The sequence below is a fragment of the Triticum urartu genome, chromosome 4 (assembly GCF_003073215.2).
Source record: "Triticum urartu cultivar G1812 chromosome 4, Tu2.1, whole genome shotgun sequence".
In the NCBI taxonomy this organism is placed as follows: Eukaryota; Viridiplantae; Streptophyta; class Magnoliopsida; order Poales; family Poaceae; genus Triticum; species Triticum urartu.
The window spans coordinates 526,614,741-526,639,660 of NC_053025.1; the positions used below are offsets into that span (position 1 = coordinate 526,614,741).

The following is a 24,920-nucleotide window of genomic DNA, read 5'->3' on the forward strand; positions in this document are numbered from 1 at the left end:
CTTTACTACGATGTGATGCATGCCTGTGGGAACCAACCCCACGCATGCTGCCCACGTCACACGCGCCTCCCCACGCCGCGCCACGCGTGGGAGTCGTGGGAAGCGCAACGCGCGAAGAACCTTACCGCGGTAAAAACCGCCCCGCCTGCCCGCGCACCGTTTTTGGGCCTAGCCCAACAACGCGTTGCGCTTATGTGTGGCCCAGGCCCGGGGGCTCCTATCGGTGTACAAAAAGAGGGGTACACTTTTTGTACCCCTATAACTGTGCACGGGCAGTCTGAGCCACGGGCACCACCACACCAAGCAAGGCAAGGGAGGTGAGCCAGGGTAAGACCGAAGCTGAAGAGAACTATGATGCCAAGGCCAAGACCACGAAGAGCAAAGGGGATGAAGCGGACTCCCGCAGCAAGATCCTTGCCGGGAGACAGTTCTAGCAGCCCCGGCAAGACCCTTGCCGCGGCGACTCGTCCCGCGCCTACGGAGCAAACCACCCTTGAGTCCACTGGCCCCAAAGGGCAAGGATTCGGGAGACATCCCCGTGGCGGCATGCAGATCTTTGTGAAGACATTCAAGATCAGATACGCACTAAGGAGACGACAACCCTTGGCGGGATCCCAGCCGAGGAAGACCACAAGGCCCCCGGCAAGCGCCTTGCCGGGGATGACAGTAGGCGCCCCGGCAAGGCCCTTACCGAGGACACCCGCAGGGCCACCATCAGGCCCACACCGACTAAACCTCCACCGCCATTCGCATGCAGCTGCCGACCCAACCAGCTGGGCAGGCACTTGCGTGGCGGCATGCAGATCTTCGTGAAGACCCACCACCGCACCACCTCAGCTGCCTGCCTACCTACGTGGCATCGCAGGCGTCGCTGGCCAGGGTGCGTGTCGACACAAGAAGGAGCGGCGACAAACGAGACAGGTTTCTCCCCGTCCTCGATAAAGCAAGGACACCTAAGCAAGACGCATTAAATGCGCCTTGTCATGTAATGCGAGGGATAACCTCGCATCACTGTACCCTTTCCACCTCCGGTGTGCCACTGTGGCAACCCCTTTTTCTATAAAAGGAGGCCCGAGGCGACCAGAGGAAGGATTCGGCTTTTTGGAGCTCCTCACGCCCCATAGCTAGCTCAAGAACACAGATATACAATCCACCAAAGCAGGAGTAGGGTTTTACGCACCTCACGGCCCGAACCTAGATAAACGAACCGTGTGCTACCTGTTAGATCCGCTCTTCTCACGACCCCACGCCCCGCTAACCACAGTAGGGATTCTTGTGATCCCATAGGTGTCGTTCCCACCGACATGGAACAACTTGGTGAAGCCAATGACATGATCGAGGCTCATGAAGATACCATCTCTAAGATGGAGGGGCATAGTCGTGACTATGCCCATGAGATTTTGGAGCTTTCCAATGCTCTTGAGGAAGAGCGTGGTCTTCGTTTGGCTCTTGAGGAGTCTCACAACGATGATCATGCTAAATTAAAGAAAGATCTTGATCATGCGCTTGTTGTTTCTCGTGTGCAAAACTCCAAGAAGGCAAAGCTTGGGGTTGATCTTGCTAGACTCAAGGAGGAGTTTGACATTCTCGACAAGGCTCACAAAGTCTTGAAGGGTGTTCATGCTACCCTCAAGGAGTCTCATGATCAACTCCAAGTGAAGCTAACCAAGGAGAAAGCCACTTTTCCTCGTATGGTGTTAATTGATAATGCAAATGCTACTAACCCTTGTTGTGAGCATGTGCATCTTATTGAGGAGAATGTTAAGTTGAAGGAGCAACTTGAGAAAGGCCGTGTGTCATGCATACAAGGTGAGAAGAACCTAAATGACCTTTTGAGAAATCAAAAGGAAGTTGTGGCCAAGGAGGGGATTGGGTTCGCACCCAACCCCAAGAACAAGAACAAGGATAACAAGACCAAACGACCTCCTTCTCTCAAGCAAACTTTTGTTAAGGAGGGAGAGAGTGCTTCCAAGGAGAAGGAGAACAATGCGAAGGGTGGCGGTGTCAAAAAGGGCAATACCACCCCTCCCAACAAAGCCGACGACTTTAATCCTTCTTATGTGTTATGTCATGCTAGTGATGGGCATGTCTATGCCAAATTTGTTGGTTCTCCTCATGAGTACATTGAATGGTATATTTGGGTTCCCAAGACCCTTGTTACTAACATCAAAGGACCCATTACAAAATGGGTACCTAAAACCAAGCATTGATCTCTTGTAGGTGTTTGCTTCCGGTGGGGGATCATGGTTGCTCGATAGTGGAGCTACAAATCATATGACCGGAAGCAAGGACTTGGTGGTGGACGTGCACAAGATTCCATCTATGCCCACCAATGTCGAGTGGGGTGATGCCTCATCTTCTAAGGTATTGGGACTTGGTAAGGTTGTCATCTCTCATGATCTCATGATCGAGAAGGTCATGCTTGTTGAGTCCCTTGCATACAATTTACTTTCCGTTGGTCAACTTGCAATCATGGGCTTTTCCACTTTCTTTGATATTGATACCGTGGCCCTCTTGTGGAGCAAGACTCTTAAAGTAGCCTTTGTTGGGCATGTCAAGAACGGTCTATATGTGATTAACTTCTCGGAGCGACCCACTAAGACCGCGACATGCCTAATGGCTAAAGTTGATGTGGGATGGCTTTGGCATCGCCGTTTATCCTATGTCAATATGAGATCTTTGCAAAGTCTTCTCAAGGGGGTCCATGTCCGTGGACTAACGAATGTTAGTTTTGCTAAAGATCGTGCTTGCAGTGCTTGTATCGAAGGAAAGCTTCATGAGAAGGCTCACCCTCCCACGACTATCATTTACTCAAAGAGGCCTTTGGAGCTCCTTCACTTGGATCTCTTTGGGCCTCCATCCTTTGATAGTCTTGGGGGTAGGAAGTATTGCTTGGTGATTGTGGATGACTACTCAAGATATACTTGGGTGTATTTCTTCAAGAGGAAGAGCGAGACCCAACAAACCGTCATTGACTTTGCAAATGAAGCACAACGTCAACACAATGCAAAGATCTTGACAATAAGAAGTGACAACGGCACCGAGTTCAAGAACTACACCTTGGATGAGTTTCTTAGTGATGAAGGGATCAAGCATCAATATTCCGCACCCCACACCCCTCAACAAAACGGTGTTGCGGAGAGGAAGAACCGGACGTTGATGAATGCGGTAAGGACCATGATGGCGGAGTTCAAGTCTCCGTACAACTTTTGGGCCGAAGGCATCAACACCGCGTGTCATGCATCCAATTGGCTCTACCTCCGCAAGGGCTTGAACAAGACTCCATATGAGATACTCACCGGTAACAAGCCCAACCTCAAGTACTTTCGGGTGTTCGGGTGTAAGTGTTTCATTCTCAAAAAGGTGTTTGGTTGTCTAAATTTGAGGCTAGAGCTTATGAGGGCATATTTGTTGGTTATGCTACAAAATCTCATGCTTACCGGGTCCTCAATAAATCCACGGGACTTATTGAGGAGACGTGTAACGTGGAGTTTGATGAGAATAACGGCTCCCAAGTGGAGCAAAGTGGCACTTGTGATGTAGGTGATGAAATTCCTCCTCAAGCCATAAGAAGAATGGGTGTTGGTTTTATCCTACCCATTGAGGAACCCCTTGTGGCCGAAGAATAAGGACAATGCTCCACTCAAGTGGAGCCATCACCAACCCAAGGCCCACATGCTTCCGAAGAACAAAGTGAAGGCCCTCATCCTCATGAACAAGACCAAGGGCAAGATCATGCTCAAGACGGTGTTGACACACCAAGTGATGCCCAAGGTCAAGTTCTCTCCTCCGAGCAAGTTCAAGATCAAGAACAAGCTCAAGACGTCGCTCAAGATGATCAAGTGACCTCTCCTCAACTTACCATCGAGGAGGAATTGGAGCGTCGTGCCACCAAGATTGCTTCCAAGCTCTCCACCAAGGGTCATCTCATGAAGAATGTACTTGGAAGCATTCAAAAGGGGGTAAGCACTCGTAGACAATTGGCAAACTATTGTGAACATCACACATTTGTCTCTTGTGTTGAACCCCAAAAGGTATATGAAGCACTCGAAGATCCGAATTGGCTTAATGCCATGCATGAAGAACTCAACAACTTTGAGTACAACAAGGTGTGGAGATTGGTGCCAAGACCAACGGGGAACCACAATGTCATTGGAACCAAGTGGATATTTAAGAACAAGCAAGATGCTCATGGGACCATCATTCGCAACAAGGCAAGATTGGTGGCACAAGGCTACTCCCAAGTCAAGGGTATCGACTACGGTGAAACATTTGCTCCCGTTGCTCGCCTTGAATCCATTCATTTGTTGATTGCTTATGCTTCTCATCACAACTTTAAGTTGCAACAAATGGATGTGAAGAGTGCTTTTCTTAATGGTCCTATTAATGAGTTGGTCTATGTCAAGCAACCCCCCGAGTTCGAGGATCCCTACTTTCCCGATCATGTGTATCAACTCGATAAGGCACTCTATGGGCTTAAACAAGCCCCACGTGCATGGTATGTACCACCTTACCGAGTTGTTACAAGATCGTGGGTTTGAAGTTGGGCTAATCGACCCCACTCTTTTTACTAAGAAGGTCAAAGGGGAGTTGTTTGTATGCCAACTATATGTTGATGGCATTATCTTTGGTTCCCCTAACAAAGCTTTCAATGAGGAATTCGCCGCTCTCATGACCTCAAAGTTCAAGATGTCTTCCATGGGAGAGTTGAAGTTCTTTCTAGGGTTCAAAGTGAAGCAAAGAAGAGAAGGAACCTTCATCAACCAAGCCAAATACACTCAAGACATGCTCAAGAGATTCAAGCTAAGTTATGTCAAGCCGGCTTCCACTCCAATGCCCACCAAGTGCCAACTTGACATAGATCCCAATGGTAAAGTGGTGGATCAAAAGGTATATCGCTCCATGATTGGATCCTTGCTTTACCTTTGTGCATCTAGACCTGATATCATGTTGAGTGTGGGAATTTGTGCACGGTTTCAAGCCGCACCTTAGGAAAGTCACTATGTGGCGGTCAAGCAAATCTTTCGATATTTGGCTCATACCCCAAACTTTGGCTTATGGTACCCAAGAGGAGCAAACTTCAAGCTTGTAGGGTATTCGGACTCCGATTGGGCGGGAGACAAAGTGGATAGGAAGTCCACTTCCGGAGGGTGCCAATTCCTTGGTTGCTCTTTGGTAAGTTGGTATTCCAAAAAGCAAAGTTGTGTGTCTCTCTCGTCCACCGAAGCGGAGTATGTAGCGGCCGGTAGTTGTTGTGCACAACTCTTATGGATGAGGCAAACTTTAAAGGATTACGGTGTCATTTGTGACAAAGTGCCTCTTTGGTGTGACAATGAAAGTGCCATCAAGATTTCTCTCAACCCGGTGCAACACTTCAAGATGAAGCATATTGAGATTCAGTATCACTTCATCCGGGATCACACTAGGCGAGGGGAGATCGAGCTCAACTACGTCAACACTCATGATAACCTTGCAGATATTTTCATGAAGCCGTTGGATGAAGCAAGATTTCGCGAGTTAAGGCATGAGCTAAATATCATTGATTCGAGCAATGTTGCTTGAACCCTTGCACACCCCACCATACTCAACTTGTTGTCTTGCTTAGATGTAGGCATGGACATAGGAGGAGTGTTGTTATCTCAATGAACTCTTCCTCCCCCATTATTCATAAATTGATCAAATCTTTCACATTAGCCATTTTTTATGGTACTTGTGCTTCAAAGACGAGTTTTGGTCATGGGCCCAAGGATAATTCTTCGCGGTGCCATACCAATTGACTCAAACATAGGTGGCTCTGGCCACCGCCCTCTCCTTGAAGAGGCTGTGTCTCGTGGTCGTCTCTTGTTGTCATGTTTCCCCTTCTTCTCTTCTTGTTTGAGTTTGTTTTATGGTGTTTTGTTTGTGTGAAGTTTCCTTGCGAAGACCTCTCTTTTCTTGTGTTTGGAAACTGCTTCTTCTTGAGCCCACGGTACTACCGTGGTGAGCCACGGTACTACCGCACCTAGCGCGGCAGTAATTTTTTACTGCCACCTGGGAGAGCGGTACTATTGCTCAGGTGTGGTACTTCCGCCGAGCAGTACTACCGCGATGAAGCGCGGTACTACCGCGCTGACGAGTGCGTGGGGGGGTTATGACTCGGGAAGGGGAGTTCCAACTCCCCATACCCATTCACTTGTCTCTCTCCCCACCGCCTCTCTCTCTCACTCAAGAACGGCACCGGAGGTCCTCGTCGGATCTCCATCTCTGGCCACTCTCCTCGGATTCCGACCGGTGAGATCGTTCCCCACCACTTCCTCTTGCCATGGACCAATGTTTCTCCCCAAAATCCCTCTCTTTCTTGGTTGTTCTTTCGCTTCTAGGTTTTTGGGGAGATGCATGTTGTTCTTGATTTTAGGCCAAATCTTTGCAAGAGTTGGATGTAGGAGAGTCATGTTGCGTAGAAATTATACTTGATATATTGTCCCGTGGTAGATTTGATCAACCATAGTACTTTCGTGGTTTCGCGGGTCTTCTCAGATTCAAAAGTAGGTTCGGATCTGACGTGGTGCGGTACTACCATGCTTCTGGTGTGGTACTACCGCTTGTCCGATACTACCGCTCGTTCGGTGCGGTACTACCGCACGTTCTGTGGCACTAAGGTCTTACTACCGCTCCAAGCCACGGTACTACCGTATCCTCACACGGTACTACCGCGACTAGGAGCGGTACTAAAATTTTAGTACCACACGACCAGGCGGCACTACCGTTGTTGTCCCATCTTCCTCGTGGCATTTATCCCGTTTGCTTTCTACATGTTTCCCTTGCTTTGCCGTGGTCTTTGCATTGATTCTTCTCGCTCTTTGTGTGTGCTTTCTCTTATGTATTAGGTGGTGGCTCTCGCCGTTCCAATCCCAGTCGTGACACTGGCTCCAAGCGACTGCGCAATCCTCAATATGAAGCACCAGAGGGCTCCAGTGCCCCCACATGCAATGTCAAGACCACTGTTAGCAAGCACAAGGAACCTGCTAAGGGCATGGACGAGATTCCCCTCACTGAGTACATCGAACGCCGGAAGATCAACCCTTATGTGAATGCTCGTGCTATCCTTAGAGGAAATGAGTTGTTTTGGACAAAACAGCAGGCTCTCATTTATCTGGATGTAATCAAGAACAAGCAAAACACCTAGGTGGATGTCAAGTGGATAGACATGAATCACTTGAGGAAGGACAAGTTTTGTGACTACTTTGGAGAAGCTCTGGATTTGGTGGAGCAGTTCGGTATTGAACATGTGATCTCTTTCCGCCTTGACTATGATCCTGAGCTTATCTGTCAGTTCTTTGCCTCAGTTCACTTTCACCCCGGGGATGAGCGGAGGATGACCTGGATGACCAATGGCCGTCAGTTGACTGCTACCTGGAAGGAGTTCATGGATCTACTCCACGTTCCTGATGACGGGCTCCACACACCCGTTGGTGTTCGCCCCCATGCCAATTCTGAGTCTGCTAGCAAGAACAAGCTTCAGCCATTCTATGTTGAGAAGGTGCTTCCCAGTGGCAAGTCGACTTGGGTGCTAAACTCTTTTCTGGATATCATGCATCACATCTTCCGCAACACTCTGTTCCCTCGCATTGGCAACAAGGACAAGGTTCATGCCTATCTGGTGGACATGATGCTCCTGTGCGAGGAGGCACGTACGCCTCAGACTCAGCCACTTGATGTCTCACACATCATGTGGTGTGAGCTTCGGTTTGCGGTATACACCCGCAAGGTACCTATCTATGGACCATACCTGTTTCTGTTGATCTCCACGACTTGGGAGAAGTTGTACCCTGGTGATGAGTTCCTTGCTCCAGACTGGATTCGGCATGAGTCCATCAGTCTCCGCGTCAAGCCCAACTGGGCCAACACTACTACTCGTGCTGAGGCGTCTGCTGCTAGGAGGGGTGTTGATGAGGAGGAGGCTCAAGCAGAGGATGTTGCTGAGGACCGTGCTGCTAGGTCTTCCCAACCTTCCTTTGAGCCCTCGTGGGCCAAGAAATTGAAGGACAAGATGAAGACTCTTTTCTGCATGCAAGCAAAGGGGCAGTACAGGACTCACGTGGCATCCAAGGAGAGTCGCCGCCGCGACAAGAAGGTTATGAGGCTCTTTGGAGAGGACGTCTCTGGCGGTTCTGAGGATGCCATCATGCTAGAGGCTGCATGGATGGCGAAGCAAGGCTTCAAGTGGACTAGTTTTGAGGAGGACATCAAGGAGACCGTCCCCACTGCCGAGTCTGACGCGGAGCACGAGGAGTGTTGGGATGATTTCTCTGCCTGAGCCACCCCTTGTGTGTAGGTGTCCTCTCTGCCTTTTTGGCGTGTCGATGCCAAATGGGGAGAGAGTGTAGGGATTTGCATCCTTGCGAGTCATGTGTCGTGTTTGGTGTGTTTGCTTTGTTGTTTGGACCTCATTTGCTTTGGTTTGGTTTGCGCCTTTGAGACTTATCCTTCATATGGTGTAAGACATATGCACTCTATTCTATCTTAGTGAGCTTATGATTGTGCTACTTATGCTATGCTCGTATTTGCTATCTTGTCTAGTGTTAGCCTTACTATTGCAAGATATGCCTTGTCTCTATAATATAGGGGGAGCTTTGATCCTAGTATGTGTGTCGTGCAGTCCAAAGCACCCATCTAGTTGGCACACATCTAGGGGGAGCCCGTCTATATTCTAGAGAGGAGGGGTTTGCGTTTGCTTAATATTATTTCCCTTTGTGCAAATCCCGTATTGTCATCAATCCACCAAAACTGGGGAGATTGTAAGGGCATATTTATCCCTAAGGTGTTTTGGTGATTGATGACAATGCTTTTGCGGACTAATCGTGTGTCTTGAGTTTCCCAGATGTTTCATCGCTAGGCACAAGACGGTTTGGTGTCCCTCGAAGACTATTGAAGACGGCGTTTTTCTACGTTTCTTTTTGGTGGATTTGAGTCGTAGGAAAGCCGTACTATTAAGAGGGGGTCCGCGTCGGAAAGGTTAGGGTGGAATCATCACGTACACGTTTTCTTCCTTGTCTCCACCTTTCCCCTGCACTTTGGAGCATCCTCCGTTTATCCTCTTTGCCTTGTCCTGGTTGCTGTTGATGGGCTTGCGGTAGTACTGCTCCCTGGAGCGGTAGTACCGCAGGCACCAGCGGTAGTACCGTACTACGGCGTGGTAGTACCGCAGGTGCCCACGGTAGTACCGCTCCTCCGGAGCGTAGTACCGTGGCCCCCAGGCCAAGTACCGCTCCATCACGGTAGTAGGGGCGGATGTAATTTTTTACATCCGCGCCACCACGGTAGTACCGCATCCCTTGCGCGGTAGTACCGCACGCGGCCTGGCTCAGCTGCCAAGCGGTAGTACCGCTCCTCTGCGGTAGTACTGTGTCGGATTTTTGCTTTGTCCGTTTTCTAGCGGAAGTAGGCACGGATGTATTTTTACTCATCCGCGCTCTTCCCAGGCTAGGGGTTTCCTGCCTTGCGGTAGTACCTCAAGGGGGAGAGGTAGTACCGCGCCTGCGGCAGTACCGTCCTCAGCCCATGTGCTACAAGTCTGCCCTAGCTACTGCTGCTGCTGCGGTAGTACCACGGTTCCTCACGGTAGTACCGCATGGCCTTGCGGTAGTACCGCTGGTCTGGGGCGGTAGTACCACTGGTCGTGGGGTGGTAGGTGGATAACGGTTGAATTTTTGTCCTCGGCTATAAAAGGGGTGTCTTCTTCCTCTAGTTGACCACCTCTTCCAACCCTAAGCTCCATTGCTGCTCCAAGCTCCATTTTCGCCCGATCTCACTCCCTAGTCAATCAAACTTGTTGATTTGCTCGGGAGTGGTTGAGAAGGCCCCGATCTACACTTCCACTAAGAGAAATTTGATTCCCCCCACTAATCCATTGCGGATCTTGTTACTCTTGGGTGTTTGAGCACCCTAGACGGTTGAGGTCACCGCGGAGCCATAGTCCATTGTGGTGAAGCTTCATGGTGTCGTTGGGAGCCTCCAATTGAGTTGTGGAGATTGCCCCAACCTTGTTTGTAAAGGTTCGGTCGCCGCCTCCAAGGGCACCAATAGTGGAATCACGGCATCTCGCATTGTGTGAGGGGGTGAGGAGAATACGGTGGCCCTAGTGGCTTCTTGGGGAGCATTGTGCCTCCACACCGCTCCAATGGAGACGTACTTCCTCTCAAAGGCAAGGAACTTCGGTAACACATCCTCGTCTCCACCAGCTCCACTCTTGGTTATCTCATGCCTTTACTTGTGCAAGCTTATTTGTGATATATCTCTTGCTTGCTTGTGTACTTATCTTTGTTGCATCATATAGGTTGCTCACTTAGTTGCATATCTAGACAACCTACTTTGATGCAAAGTTTAAATTGTTAAAGAAAAGCTAAAAATTGTTAGTTGCCTATTCACGCCCCTCTAGTCAACTATATTGATCCTTTGAACCGGTCTCATGGTGTTAATCAGGAGACCAAGTTATAGGATCGATGGCCGTATTATCAAGGGGGGCTCTCAAGTGAGTAGCTTGATCGTATCATTCGTAGAAAGCTAAACCATTGCATCCTTGGCATCTTCTATCTTGGTTCTTGTTTGGCTTTTCTCTGTGTGAGTTTTTGAGCTTATGGTCGTCTTCGTGACAAGCTTAAGCTCATCAAAAATAGAGTTCGCATGCATCATCTCTTGTGTATTCGATGTTGGCATTTGTGTCGGTTCTTCACTGATGGCGGTTTCACACCATTTCATAGGCATACCCCCCTTGACAACTCTTATCGTTAGCTTTCCATCAAGCTTGTGTTCGTCGTAATTAGAGTTCTTTTGTAGAAGTTTTGGCAGTTTTGGTCTTCCTTGCATCCATCTGTTTTTCTTGGGTTGTTTTGCTGCTAGAAATGTCATTTCAAGACAAAAATTTACCGCTAGGAAGCAGCTGTAGAACCCCGGAGCTGTAGAACCGCTTAGGCAAACACATGGAAATTTTAGTTGAGATTTTGGTAAGATTTGATTTGAGTATGGGTTGGGGAAGACAATGAAAGCTTTGATTTAGTTGAGGTTTTGGTAAGATTTAATTTAATTTGGGTATGGATAGGGGAACACAGGGAAATTTGAGTTGAGATATTGGTAAGATTTGATTTGATTTAAGTATGGGTAGGGGTCCACAAGGAAAGTTTTGATTTAGTTGATGTTTTAGTAAAATTTGATTTGATTGAGTTAGTAGGGACATGGGAGGTATGGTGTACATGAGGGAAAGAACCAAATGGAGGAGGACCAAGGGTGGAGACGAACTTACAACGACCAACCTACATGAATAAATAATATTCATCTCATTTTAAAATAAATCATGGATATAAAAGAAAATAAATGTGTATTTTAAAAGTTCACATATTTGAGAATTTTTGTTCATACATATTAGAGAAGATATTCATATCATTTTGAAAAATATTCACATATTCCACGAAATGGAAAATAGAAGAAAATAAACAAACAAAACCTTGAAAAAAAAGAAGCAACCAGCGGGTGGATAGTTAGGAGGGTGCTGATACCCCAAGCCCACTGTAGAGTATAATATAGTATTGAAAAATATTTAAAAATTTCAAAAAATTGCAAACATTTTAGTATAATATTGATGAATTCTTCAGTCATGTACAAATTTGTGTGATGAAATGATATTCATGGAGGTCTGGAAATACAAGAGAAGCTCCGAAAAGACTTGTTGGAAGAATATTGGAGCATCAATTTGTTTTTTCCCAAACCTCCAGGAATGTCATTTCATGAAAAAAATTACACCAGTTGTAACATTCATGAATGTTTATCACACAAAAAATCAGATTTTTTGAAGTTTCTTTACTATTTTTATTTTTACTGTTCACCGGAGAGCACGTGAGCTCGGGATCAAAAGACTTTCACCTTCACTCCTGCTATGAGCGGTATATAGGAATTCATAAGTTTCCACATCCATTTACCCATTTTATTTCAGATTAGAACATTTCTTTGTTGAGTCTCGCTTTGGTACACCTCCTCCACTAAACGTATAAAGGGCAATATAGACCTCTCACAGACCGTATCCACTTTTGTATGTATATGTCCTATAGTTGACCAACTCCTCTTTGGTGCAGGTTATAGGCTTTCTACTGGGCTAACAAACATGTGTATAGGAGGGTCGTTGTACCCTTGCTGACCAATGAGGCATTTGGAGTGGCACCTGGTGACCAATCCGCAAAAGCTACAGAGGAGGATCCCAGCAACTCTTCTGTCGATGCAGATGGGGAGAGAGTACCCAAGAAGAAAAAACCAACCCCGGTCAACTCTGGGCATTCGGCAGAGGCTGCGGTGCAGCCCTGCCCTTCGCAATGAATTGCCTCAGCTGGAACTGCCTCAGGCTTGGGAACCCAACAGCAATTCGAGAGCTTCACAGCATCTTGAAGCAGGAAGGGACCGGTCTCCTCTTTTTGATGGAGACGAAAATCTTGGCAAAACGAGTTGAAAACTTGAAGACCACACTCGGTTTCGCAGGCTGTTTCGCTGTAAGCAGTGAGGGATTGAATGGAGGAGTTGCACTATTCTGGTCAGCCGATGTCAAGGTTGAGCTCAAGAACTATAGTTCTGGCCATATTGATGTGATGGTGCAGACAAGTGATCCAGATTCGAGCCCGTGGCGATTCACGAGATTCTATGGAGCCCCTAGAGCAGCAGATCGACACCATAGCTGGAGATTTCCGCGTACGCTAAAGGCATTGCCACACGCGCCTTGGATGTGTGTGGGTGACTTTAATGAGACACTTTTTTGCCTCAGAACATTTCTCGCAAGCTGTTCGGCCATAGTGGCAGATGCAAGCATTCCGAGAGGCTACTGATGATTGCTTGTTCCAGGACCTGGAATGGACTGGGGTAGAGTACACATGGGATAATGGACAGCCGGGTGTTGATAATGTGAAAGCTAGGCTGGATAGAGCCTTTGGGAACCCAGACCTACTTCACCTGTATGGTTGTACGCAAGTGAGACACATCAGTACGACCGAGTCAGATCATTGATTCGTGCTTGTGAAGCTAAAGAAGCAAGTGTCTGCGTACAGGACAAGAGGAGCGAAGCCTTTTCGCTATGAGGAAGTATGGCAAACCCATGCAGACTACGACCAGGTGGTTTTGGAAAATTGGCAATGGGGGTCAGGTCAGCAAGGTTTGGCCGGTGTGCTTAACGCACTTCAGAACATGCAAGAGTCATTAGCTGCATGGGGTGTGAGAGAGTTTGGCAGTCTTACTGCCACCATTAAGAAACTTCGGGCAAAGCTGGATCGCCTGCGTAGCCAGGCTATTGGCCGAGGCCCATCCGATGAAGAGAAGGCCACAACAAAGAAGCTGAGAGAGGCTCTTCGTCAGGAGGAGATTTGGATGCGACAGAGGTCGAGAGTACCCTGGTTGCGTCACGGTGATCGGAATACAAAGTTCTTTCATGCCCAAGCGGCCATGAGAAGACGTATAAATAAGATCGAGAGACTTGTACGTGATGACGGCTCTGTTTGTCAAACGCCGGATGACGATCAGAGTGAAGTCCAACAGTTTTATCAAGCCCTATACACTTCGCAAGGCTTCAACCCCATGGATGGGCTTTTGGACTTAGTTCCAACCCGCGTGTCTGATCAAATGAACGTGCACATTGATATGGCCTACACTGCACAGGAGGTCAAAACAGCGATGTTTTAGATGGCGCCATCTAAAGCACCGGGAGTGGATGGTTTCACCGCGGGCTTCTTTCAGAGGCACTAGTCAATCCTTAAGGACGACATTATCCCGGCGGTGCTTGGATTCCTAAATGGGGGTGAACTACCGAAGGAAATGAATGATACATCCATTACACTAATTCCTAAGGTACAACACCCTCAAAGCATTAAGCAATATAGACCCATTTCCCTTTGTCCTATCTTGTACAAAATCGCAGCAAAGTGTATTGTTAACAGGATAAGGGGCTTTCTGAATGATATCGTGAGCAAGGAGCAAAGTGCTTTTGTACCAGGGCGACTCATCACTGATAACGTGCTCATAGCACATGAAAGTGTGCATGCAATGAAAAGAAGGAAAAAAGGAAAGAATTTCGGTTGTGCTGTCAAACTGGACATGATGAAAGCTTGCGATCGCGTTGAATGGCACTATCTTGAGGCTATCATGTCTAAATTGGGTTTCAGTGGCTCTTTTGTTCGGCTGATCTTGAAGTGTGTTTCATCAGTCCGATTTGCAGTTCGTGTGAACGGAGAGCTCTTGCCATACTTCACTCCCTCCAGGGGATTGCGACAAGGCTGCCCTGTGTCACCCTATTTGTTTCTTCTCTGTGCAGAAGGCTTCACCACATTACTCAACAGTTTTGGTGGAGCTCAGGTTGACAGAGGGATTCGGGTTAGCATGCACTCACCTTGGATCAACCATCTGCTATTCGCAGATGATAGTCTCATCTTCATGAATGCAAAGGTGGAGAGTGCTGCTAGGTTAAATAATATACTGGACATCTATGGATTGTGCTCAGGCCAATGTGTGAACATGGACAAAAGCTACATCTTATTCAGCCCAAACATGCCAGATCCAGTTAGAGCTGCCCTGAAAGCAACATTGGGCGTTTCGGTCGAGGCTTACAATGAGAGATACTTGGGCCTGCCTACTGCAGTGGGTCGGATCACTTCCGGGACCTTTGCCTTCATTGGCGAACGGGTGTGATCAAGGATGAATGGCGGGACTGAGCGTTTGATCTCTTGCGCGGCAAGGGAAGTCTTGCTAAAGTCAGTTGCCCAGTCCATTCCGACGTTTACAATGAGTTGCTTCAAGTTAACTAAGAAAGTCTATAAGAGCATCTCGTCGCCGATGGCAAGATATTGGTGGAACAATTCCATCGATCGCAAATCTCTGCACTGGATAGACTGGAAGTCCTTGTCACTTCCTAAACTCAAAGGAGGAATGGGTTTCCGTGACTTGTAATGCTTCAACATTGCGTTGTTGGGGAAACACGGCTGGAGATTGATGACAGACCCAGAGTCCTTGTGCTCTAGGGTTCTAAAAGGATGCTATTTTCCAACCTCCGATTTCATGAGTGCCTCTGTGCCACGAAGCGCTTCCGCGACATGGAAGGGAATTATGGCTGGGAGGAGGGCACTAGAAGCCGGCTTGCTATGGCGAATTTGTGATGGCACCTCTGTGAAAATTTGGATTGGCCGGTGGCTACCTGGAAAGCTATCTCTACAGCCCTCAGTTCAAATTGGGAGTGCTAATCTTCACACAGTTTCAGACCTTATTGATACAGACAAGTGGAGCTGGAAAGCTGATCTCATAAGGAGTAATTTCACACCACCGGACGCCAATGCAATCTTGAATTTACCTCTCAGGCAAGGTGGTGGTGACAACTTCTGGGCATGGGCTCATGAGAGGCCGGGATCCTATACTGTAAAATCTGCGTATCGTGCTCTAATGACTCGCAACGAGCAGTTAGCTCTAGAGGAATGGATGATTACTGAAACTTCTAAGAATGACAAATAGTTATGGACTCGACTCTAGAAGCTCAAGGTGCTACCCAAAGTCCGTGTCTTTTGGTGGCGGGTTCTTCGTGGCATCTTGCCGGTTGAATCAACACTGAAACACAGGCACATTGCAACTATGACCCGATGCAAGATTTGCAAGGGTGCAGACGAAGACATGGTGCACGCTCTCATCAAGTGTTCCCATGCTCAAAGCTTCTGGACGGAAGCTAGGAAATGGCTCAATGTCAAGTTGCCACACCTACATCCGACCACTTGGTGCAAGGATATTTTATGTGACACACGCATCAATGAAGGGGACCGGCCGAAGATCATCACTGTCATGTGGGCTATATGGACTTCTCGTAACAACATAACACATGACAAAGAGAGCATGCATCCACGCCAGTCCCTGAAGCGGATCAGAGAAGCTCTAATGCTGCTAGAGCTTCCCGATGAACATACCAGGATCATGCCTGGTTATGGTTGGAGACCGCCCGACCCAGAGTGGCTAAAGATAAATACGGACGCTACCGTCTCGCTGACTGAAAACAGCAGTGGAGCGGGGGGTCTTGCTCGAACCTCATCCGCCTTTGTTGCTGCCTGGAGCAAGCCGCACCATAATGTCACGGATCCGCTCATTGCAGAAGCACTAGCTCTACGAGACGGAGTCATTTTCGGCAAGCTTTGAGGCTTTTCGCAAGTAGTGTTTGAAGTAGATTGCCTGGAGCTGGTACAGCTCTGGAACTCGCGACAATTTTCACGCTCTGTCATAGCGCCTATTCTCCTCGAAATTGAAGGGCTAGCCTCAACTTTTCTTAGTTTTGATGTTCATCATGTAATGAGACAAAGCTAACAACCCAGCGGACCTTTGTGCAAAGCATGCAAGCACACTGGGAGCGACTGATTGTTGGATGAACTCTCCTCCCGGCTTCCTAGTTACGAGCCTGATGGCTCATCGTGCTAGATCCGGCTTTGATTGAATAAAGCTCTATGTTTCCCGCAAAAAAAATACTGGGTTCTTCCCATTTACATTTCTTTTCCTTTTTTAGCTTCAAAATATATTGCAACACTTGAGATTCGAACTCAGTACCAATAGGTTTATTCCCGACCACAATTACCAGCTTGGATAGGTAACTTGCCGTACATGATTCCACTTCTTTTTCTTCTTGTTCTCTACATTTCCGGTTCTGGTTCTGCATGATTTTTTCAGGCAATTTTCTTTTGATTTTTCATGCACGGTTTTTGCTCCTTTTTTTCTCTTTCTTTTTCTTTTTTTAAATTTCTTTTTCCCCTTTTCCCTTTTATTTTTCACGAACTTTCTTTTGAGTTTCTGAACTTTTAAGAAAATCATGAAACATTTTTCTAGATTTGTAAACTATTTCCAAGTTTGTGAACATTTTGCAAACTCTTGAACATTTTGCAAATTCATGATTTTTTTAATTTACTCGTGAAAATTTTTAAAATTCATAAATGATTTTCAAAATCATGATCTTTTTAAAATTTTAAATCATAACAATTTTAAAATTCACAAACTTTTTTCCAAACTTGTGAACGTTTTTCAAATTCATGGACTTTTTAAAATTTAATTCATGGATATTTTTCAAATTCATGAACTGTATTTCGAACTTTCTTAACCTTTTCAAATTTATAAACTGTTTTCAAATTCGTGGGCGAGCGAGCGTGCAAAGTTGGCGAGTGGGCGAGCGAGCTTGCACAATATTCACAAATAGATGATGCCATGCACAGACATTTGTTCAAATCTCAAACAATGTCCACCTTTAAAAAAATCAAGAAACTACAAATATTCACATTTTATAAAATTGTACAGAAATTTCAAAAAACTGTTTGTGTCTTTCAAAATTCCCCAGAATCTCAAAACAGAAACATTTTTCTAAAAGAGCGACCACAGTTTTGAACTTCATGAACATGATACGCTCAATAGCTTCTACATGGTTCGGTCAAAAAAAACTTCTTCTTGGTTGACCTGCGACAAGTTGACCATTGACATGTTGGACCTTTGACCGTTGGCTTTTTTGAAAAAAAGTTCATCTCTTTAAAGGGACAATTCTATTTCTCCCCCTAACTTGAACCCACACCTGTCATTTACCCCTAATTTTCGAGTATGCTCAAAAATACCCATCTTCCGTCTGGTACCGTTATAGAAATGCCCTTCCGTGCCGTTTCCGTCGGGTCAAAGGGCTTTGACCGTCTCCATGGCATTTCTTGGACAATTATACCCCTCCTTACAAGTGGGGCCAATCAGTAGAAAAAAAAATTGAGGCCCACCGTACTGGTCTGCCATCCTTTAACCTTTTGACGCATAGGGAAACGGAAGAGAGGAGCTCAGGCTCCGGCCATCGCCGGAGACTCGCGGCCATAGAGCGCTCCCAGAGGACCATAGCGAGACCGCGACGTCCTGCCGCACCCTAGAGAGATGAGCCCTGCGCTCGGGGGCCAAGGGAGGCGTCGCCCTGCTCAGCAGATGCGCGGTCATGGCAGGGCGCCGTCGGGGTCCACCCCACGGCCAACCATTTGGAGAGGGATAATGCTTTCCACGACGAGGGAGGTGCTCTATCGGAAGGAAGCGCAGAGGGAGGCCCCAAGGCTCGGCATCGACGGCGCACTTCTTCTCTTCCCCAAATCCGTCGGCGTCATCTTTCGTGCGTGTGGCAAACAGACTCCCAGAGCTCAAAAATCGCGTCCATGATCTTCGCCATAGTTTAATTTGTTTTCTCGCCGAAGGGTGCCCGGGATAGCCCTAATCGCTGGCGCCCCTTTCCTTCTTCCTCGGCTCCGTTCCACCGCTGCTGCGGCCGATCTCCGGCCATGGTGAGCCCTCGGTCTCTACGCCATATTTCTCGCGTTCCTTGGGGTTTCCTGAAGTAATTCTTGTCATTTCTTTGGAGCCGCACGACCCCGAGTACGTCTTCCTGCGAGCTCCAAGCTCCGCCGCCCGCTGCCCTCGTCGCCGCTGCTCGAGCTCACTGATGTCCGTCCCCCCGGCCACCCCACGCTCTCCGTCCACCTAGGTTCACTCTGGATTCGCGCCAGCAGCCTCGTAGGACCACTCTGCAGCACCTAGACCGCCAACATCCTCGTGTATGTCGCCGCCGTGCCTTCGTGCATGCGCCGGTGTTTAACCACTATCGTTAAAAACTTGTTTAATTAGCCTAACCCTCTCTGTTAATTATTACATTAACCCATGGACACTCTAGTAACCAAAACAGGTAATAAATATCTTAAAGAGACAATGACATGTGCGCCCCCAACTCCAATTTGATTAGTCCCTATTGACAGGTCTTTATTTTTTTTCTTGATTGGCCCCACTTGTAAGGAGGGGTATAATTGTCCAAGAAACGCCATGGAGACGGTCAAAGCCCTTTGACCTGACGGAAATGGCACGGAAGGGCATTCCTATAACGGTACCAGACGGAAGGGGGGTATTTTTGAGCATACTCGAAAATTAGGGATAAATGCCAAGTGTGGGTTCAAGTTAGGGGGAGAAATGGAATTGTCCCCTCTTTAAAAGAGTTCACGGATTTGAAAAAATGTTCGCGGATTTGCAAAATGTACACAAATTGAAAATACCATGAAAGTATTGAGAAAAATTCATGATTTTTGGAAAAGGAAGTTGAAGGACTTGAAAAAAGTTCATCGATTTTGAAAAAAAAATCATCGACTTTGAAAAAATTTCATTCATTTTTTAAAAAAGTTCATTGATTTTAAAAAAAGGCTCGTTGATTTGGAAAAATGTTCATCCATTTTGAGAAAGTTCATCGATTTTCAAACAAAGTTCATCAATATTGAATTTTAAAATAGTGCATCAATTTTGAAAACGCATCCACAAATTTGAAAAATAGTTCGTTGATTAAAAAAAGCGAAATTGAAAAAAGTTTGCACATTGCAAAAGAAAAACAAAAACAAAACAGAAACAAAAAAAAAGAAAACGAAAAATAAAAAGTAAAAACCAAACAAGACTGTTGAAAAAAGGGAAAAAAGAAAAAAGAACAAAATTGTTGGAAAAAATGAGGAGAAAGGAAAAAAGAAAAGGAGGAAAGAAGAAAGAAGAAAAGAACGAGAAAGAGGTACATTATCACGTTGCCTAACGGTGGTTGTTTTCTTTAAGAGGTAAATACACCCGTGGTGCTTCAACTTGCCATGAATGTGCCACGGATGTGCCACAGATGTTCAGTTTAGTGTCTGAACTTAAAAAATATATCGAACTGGTTCTAAAACTTGGCACGAACGTGCAAATACGGTGCTAATCACACCCGTAGACGTAAAGTGCGTCGAGGTGGCACCGTATATGGCCGATGTGGCACAGACATGGCGTGGGGCCCACTTATAACGGATCCAGCTTGCCTGCTCGTCAATTTTGAAAACGCATCCAAAAATTTGAAAAATAGTTCATTGATTAAAAAGCGAAATTGAAGGAAGTTCGCACATTGCAAAAGAAAAACAAAAACAAAACAGAAACAGAAAAATAAAAAAAACGAAAAATAAAAAATAAAAACCAAACAAGACAATTAAAAAAAGGGAAAAAAAGAAAAAAGAACAAATTCTTTTGAAAAAATGAGGAGAAAGGAAAAAGGAAAAAGAGGAAAGAAGAAAGAAGAAAAGAACGAGAAAGAGGTACATTATCACGTTGCCTAACGGTGGCTGTTTTCTTTATGAGGTAAATACACCCGTGGTGCTTCAACTTGGCACGGATGTGCCACGGATGTTCAATTTAGTGTCTAAACTTGAAAAATATATCAAACTGGTTCTAAAACTTGGCACGAACGTGCAAATACGGTGCTAATCACACCCGTAGACGTAAAGTGCGTCGAGGTGGCACCGTATATGGCCGATGTGCCACAAACATGGCGTGGGGCCCACTTATGACGGATCAGGCTTGCTTGCTTCCTTCCCATGTTCCCATCCATGCTCCCACTTTATCCTACGGCTGCCTTTTTTTTTCTTTTTCCTTTCTAATCTAATCATCTTCCCCTGATTTTAAGGGGTGGAGTCAGGCCTTATTTTATTCCAATCAAATTAAGCCACGTACGCAGGAGTACGGATGGGCACACGCGCGGGGAGCAGGCAAGTCTCGTCCACTTATAACTACGAAACATAATTACTTGAATAGTAAACATCTCTATGACTAGTGGCCCTGCCTGTTAGTAGCTTAGCATAAATAAAATGGAAAATGCGCCAGTCAGGTATCGCACCAGCAGCAAGACGATTACACGCTGCTAATGCAAGCCACAACACCTCATAATCGTTTTCGTTAAATTTGGCGCCTCAGTCAAAATATACTAAGCGAGAAACTCCTGTGTCTGGAAATGGGCCGCAGCCAGTGGCCCATATCGCACACGTTATTTTTTTAAATGTAAAAATATGTAAATAATAATCATAATAATAAAAGTAAGATTCAAATATTCAAATGTTATAATAAAGTACCTCATGCCACACAAATATCAATGTGCATACAAAGTTAATATATAGAGGTATACTATACAAAATAAAATAAAAAATTAAAACATATTCCTGTAATATTTAGAAATATTTAATTATTATTTATAAAATATATTTTATATGTTAGTATTTACAAAAACAATTAAACACTCATGGATTATATTTAAAATAGTATTTTCTAATAATAAGTTAATATTTCTAAAAATTACAGGAACATTTTTAAGGTATTTTATTACATACCTCTATATCTTTATTTTGTGTGCACACGGATATTTCTGTAGCATAAAGTAATTATTAGTAACACAGGAATATTTAAATCTAGATTTTATTATTATGATTATTATTGACATACTTTTTACATTAAAAATAATGTGCGGAAAATGGGCCACAGGCTGCAACCCATTTATGTATACTGGAGTTTTCAGTTAAAATACATTAAGGATGAGGGGCTGACATTAACTTGAAAACATATTTGATGGATGCAGGTTCGATGCCCGTCCATTACGTTCTTATGTTATTTTTCTTACTAATTACTTATTGACAAGCGGGCCCACTAGTCATAGGGTTATATATAGTACTCGAGTAATTCTATTTTGTAACTACAAGTAGGCCCCACGCCATGTCAGTGCCACGTCAGCCATACACGATGCCACGTTGACGCGCTTTACGTCTATGGATAGGATTAGCACCGTATTTGCATGTTCGTGTCAAGTTTTAGAACCAGTTAGGCATATTTTTCAAGTTCAGGCACTAAAGTGAACATTGATGACAAGTTCAAGCACCATCGTTGTATTTACCTCTTTTTTTAACACAGTGCAGATGCAAGCGCTCATACATACGCACATACTCTCATCCCTATAAATGTACACACGCACACCCTACCCCTATGACCACCTTCGAGAAACTGAGCCGAAGTCATCATAGGCGCCTCGTTGTCGACGGGGACATCTTCTTTCACTGAAAATGCATCGCCGGAAATCCTAAAATAAATCCAGGAATAATGCGAGCACTAGGACTCGAATCCTAGTGGGCTGGGGATACCACTGTCCCTCTAACTATCCAATCACATGTTGGTTTGCTAACGGTGGCTGATTGGTTGTCGAGGGGGTGTGCCCCCGTTCTCTGTACAGTGTATACATATACATCGGGCAAAGAGTTTCTAACATATGATCATCATGCGCTTTCTTATGAAGAAGTATGGGCTAATCTAAGTCGTTTATGTGTTTAGGGGTGTACCGAAGAAGTGTTTGTCTTTGTGGGGAATCCGAATTAGAACATTCATCCAATAGAATACATTAGAACACGAAATCAGAGGAGGAGATCTGGTTAGTCACATAAATGGTAAACTGAAATGGTTACAGACTTCACACAACACTGCTAGAAATGGACACCGTTACCAAACTCAGAAATTAAAGATCTGTACAAATCGCTTGCATTCTACTTTCAGCTGAAACTTCTGAGAGCCACCGTCAGGTTCCTCACGAGCTCAGCCGCGGACGAGAAGCCCTCTTCGATCTGCACAAAACTCAACATGTCAATCTTCGGATCATGCATCAGAAGCTTATTTTCTTGCAAGCTACAACCGCATTTGCGCAATGGAAGAGAAGCCTTGCCTTGGCCGTGATGGTGATGTTGAGGCAGGAGTCGGTGAACGGGACGACGTTGGTGTTTATGATGGAGAGGCCCTGGTTCTCGAGCTCGGAGAGGACCATCACCAGCACCCCTCTCCTCTCCTTGCAGCAGATTTTCAGGAGCGCCGTGTGCCCCCGGATGCTGGCCTCGACGGCCGGGCTCGAGTCCTCGGCCGCGTCCCCGGACCCGCTGGGTCCTGCTGCGTCGTTGTCGGCGGCGGATATGCGGCACTTGCTCTCGAAGACGGTGGTGGACTCCGACGACCTCCGCGAGCCTTGCTCCTCCAGCGCCCTCACCTTGTCCTCCAGCTGCTTCACGTAGTCGATGGTGCTCCCCAGCAGAGAGATCTTGTCTGTCTGAAAACAATGGCGAAGGGTAACTAATGGAGCTCGCCGCGGGCAGTTGGTGTGGTGACCACGTGAATGCAGCCACGTTTCCTTGTCACGCACCTTCCTGAGGCCGGGGACGATGGTGGCCAAGGACACGAACTGCTGCTGCAGCTTCTCCCGTCGCTTGCGCTCGGCGATGACGTGCTCCTGCGCGTTCGCTGGCGCCCTGCTCCGCCTCTCCGGCGCCTGCAGCTGCATCGTCCCTTCCACGCCGTCGTGCTGCCAGGCGCCTCCCGAGAAGTTCAGGGTGCCAGCCTGGCCGGCGCCGAAGGAGAGGAAGTTGGACGATGGCGGCGGCGGAGACGGCTGCCCCAGCTCGTTCTTCACCGTCGTCGATCCGAACGGCAGGTTCGGCAACGACGACGAGCCTCCAAAGCTCGGGAAATCGGAGCTGCGAGATGGATGGAACGACGGGGTCGCCATCGGCGGCGTGTAGTACTGCTCTTGATGGCCAGGCAGCGGCGGCTCCGCGAACTGTTGCTCCATGCCGGGCACGGGAACCCCTTCTTGCTGATACATGTACGCCAGCTCCTCCTGTTCCTGAAACCAGCCATTGCAAGAAGAGCTTATACCTCAAATTCACAGCATGTTAACTTTCAGATGCCACAAGTAATTAGGACCAAATGCGCTTACCGTCTGCGTCAGCCATTGATTCGGTTGCTCCATTACTGCTCACTACCCACAGAAGAAGAGCTTGATAGTTAAACATACGCTCACAAGCGCAGAGGAACACCAAGCTTATAGAGAAGTGGAATTTCTGGTCAAGGCATACCTCAAACCTCTGTTCTCTTCCCGGCTCTTCTTTCTCGACTGGCTGTCGTGTGTACAAGCAGAAGAAACCGGCATATATAATGGTGTGAACTTCCGGCCGGTGGTGTTGAGAAGAAGGCGTTCGTTCACGTGCTCCATGCACTCGCAGATAAGGTCAAGGTACTTGCACGTTTGGTCCGCTCCACCGTACGCGCTGGTGTTGACATCACAGCTCCGATCTCCCAAGATCATAATTCCACCCGGAGGATTTGTTATCTGAAACTGGTTTGTAAACAAGACCTGTCTGAAGATTCAGTAGGTTCGCTGACAGTGACACTCGGATAGAAAGTGTGCATGCTTGCTTGACGAGGTCTGTTTCACTAGGAAGGACTCCCTCCGTGGAGAAATATAAGAGCGTTTATAGATAGATCGAGCGTTTAGATCACTAAAGGGAGTTTATAAACGCTCTTATATTTCTACGGAGGGAGTACACGACAACTGCAAATAGGTTTAGCAATTGTTACATTGACTGAACCAGTACGTGTTTGTGTGTTTGTTTGTGGAATGATCGGTTGATTTGATTTGTTGTTGGAGTGATCGGGACACTTTCGTCAAGGGTGTGCACAGTAGGTTGAAGCGACGGCGACATTTCTGGAGGGACCTGTTCAAATGGCGTTGGAGGGCAAGCACAGTTTATGAAACTCCACTAGTGTGCATATGATAATAATATAGGAGTATATATACTAATGTCATATCGTTTTGTCAATTGGTTAGGAGATCCACGCGATAATGGCGCTGCCTTTTTTATGCTGAATCTGCAAGCTTTTTAGATTACAGGAGCAAATCCCAAGAAAGTCCCAAGAAAGTAGCTTCAAATCAAATCGCAAATAGAAGACAACTGTTCCGGACCAACTGGCTGGAAAGTCCAAACCTGAGGAAGGCGCGAGAAGAGGACAGATGACTCGTTTGTTCTGCCTTGATCCTATCAACGAGGTTAGGGCGTTAAGCCACTGGATTACATGTATGGCATGTTGTTTGCTTGCGCAACTTGGAGTATTTGGTCAGATCCACATGCAAAAGCCAGCAAATCTGACCCAGGTGCCGTCTCAGGTGAGGCAAAAAAAAAATTGATGTTGGGCAGGGTACCTAACCATCTAAATGTAAAATGTTTCACCTGCATGCTTGCATTTTGGAGTTTTGGTAAATG

The 24,920-nt window shown here is 46.5% G+C and overlaps 1 pseudogene; it reads right to left on the reverse strand.

Annotated features, from left to right (window-relative positions):
- Positions 1–22,518: 22,518 nt before the first annotated feature.
- Positions 22,519–23,846, reverse strand: LOC125554057 (annotated as a pseudogene).
- Between the last annotated feature and the right edge of the window lie 1,074 nt (positions 23,847–24,920).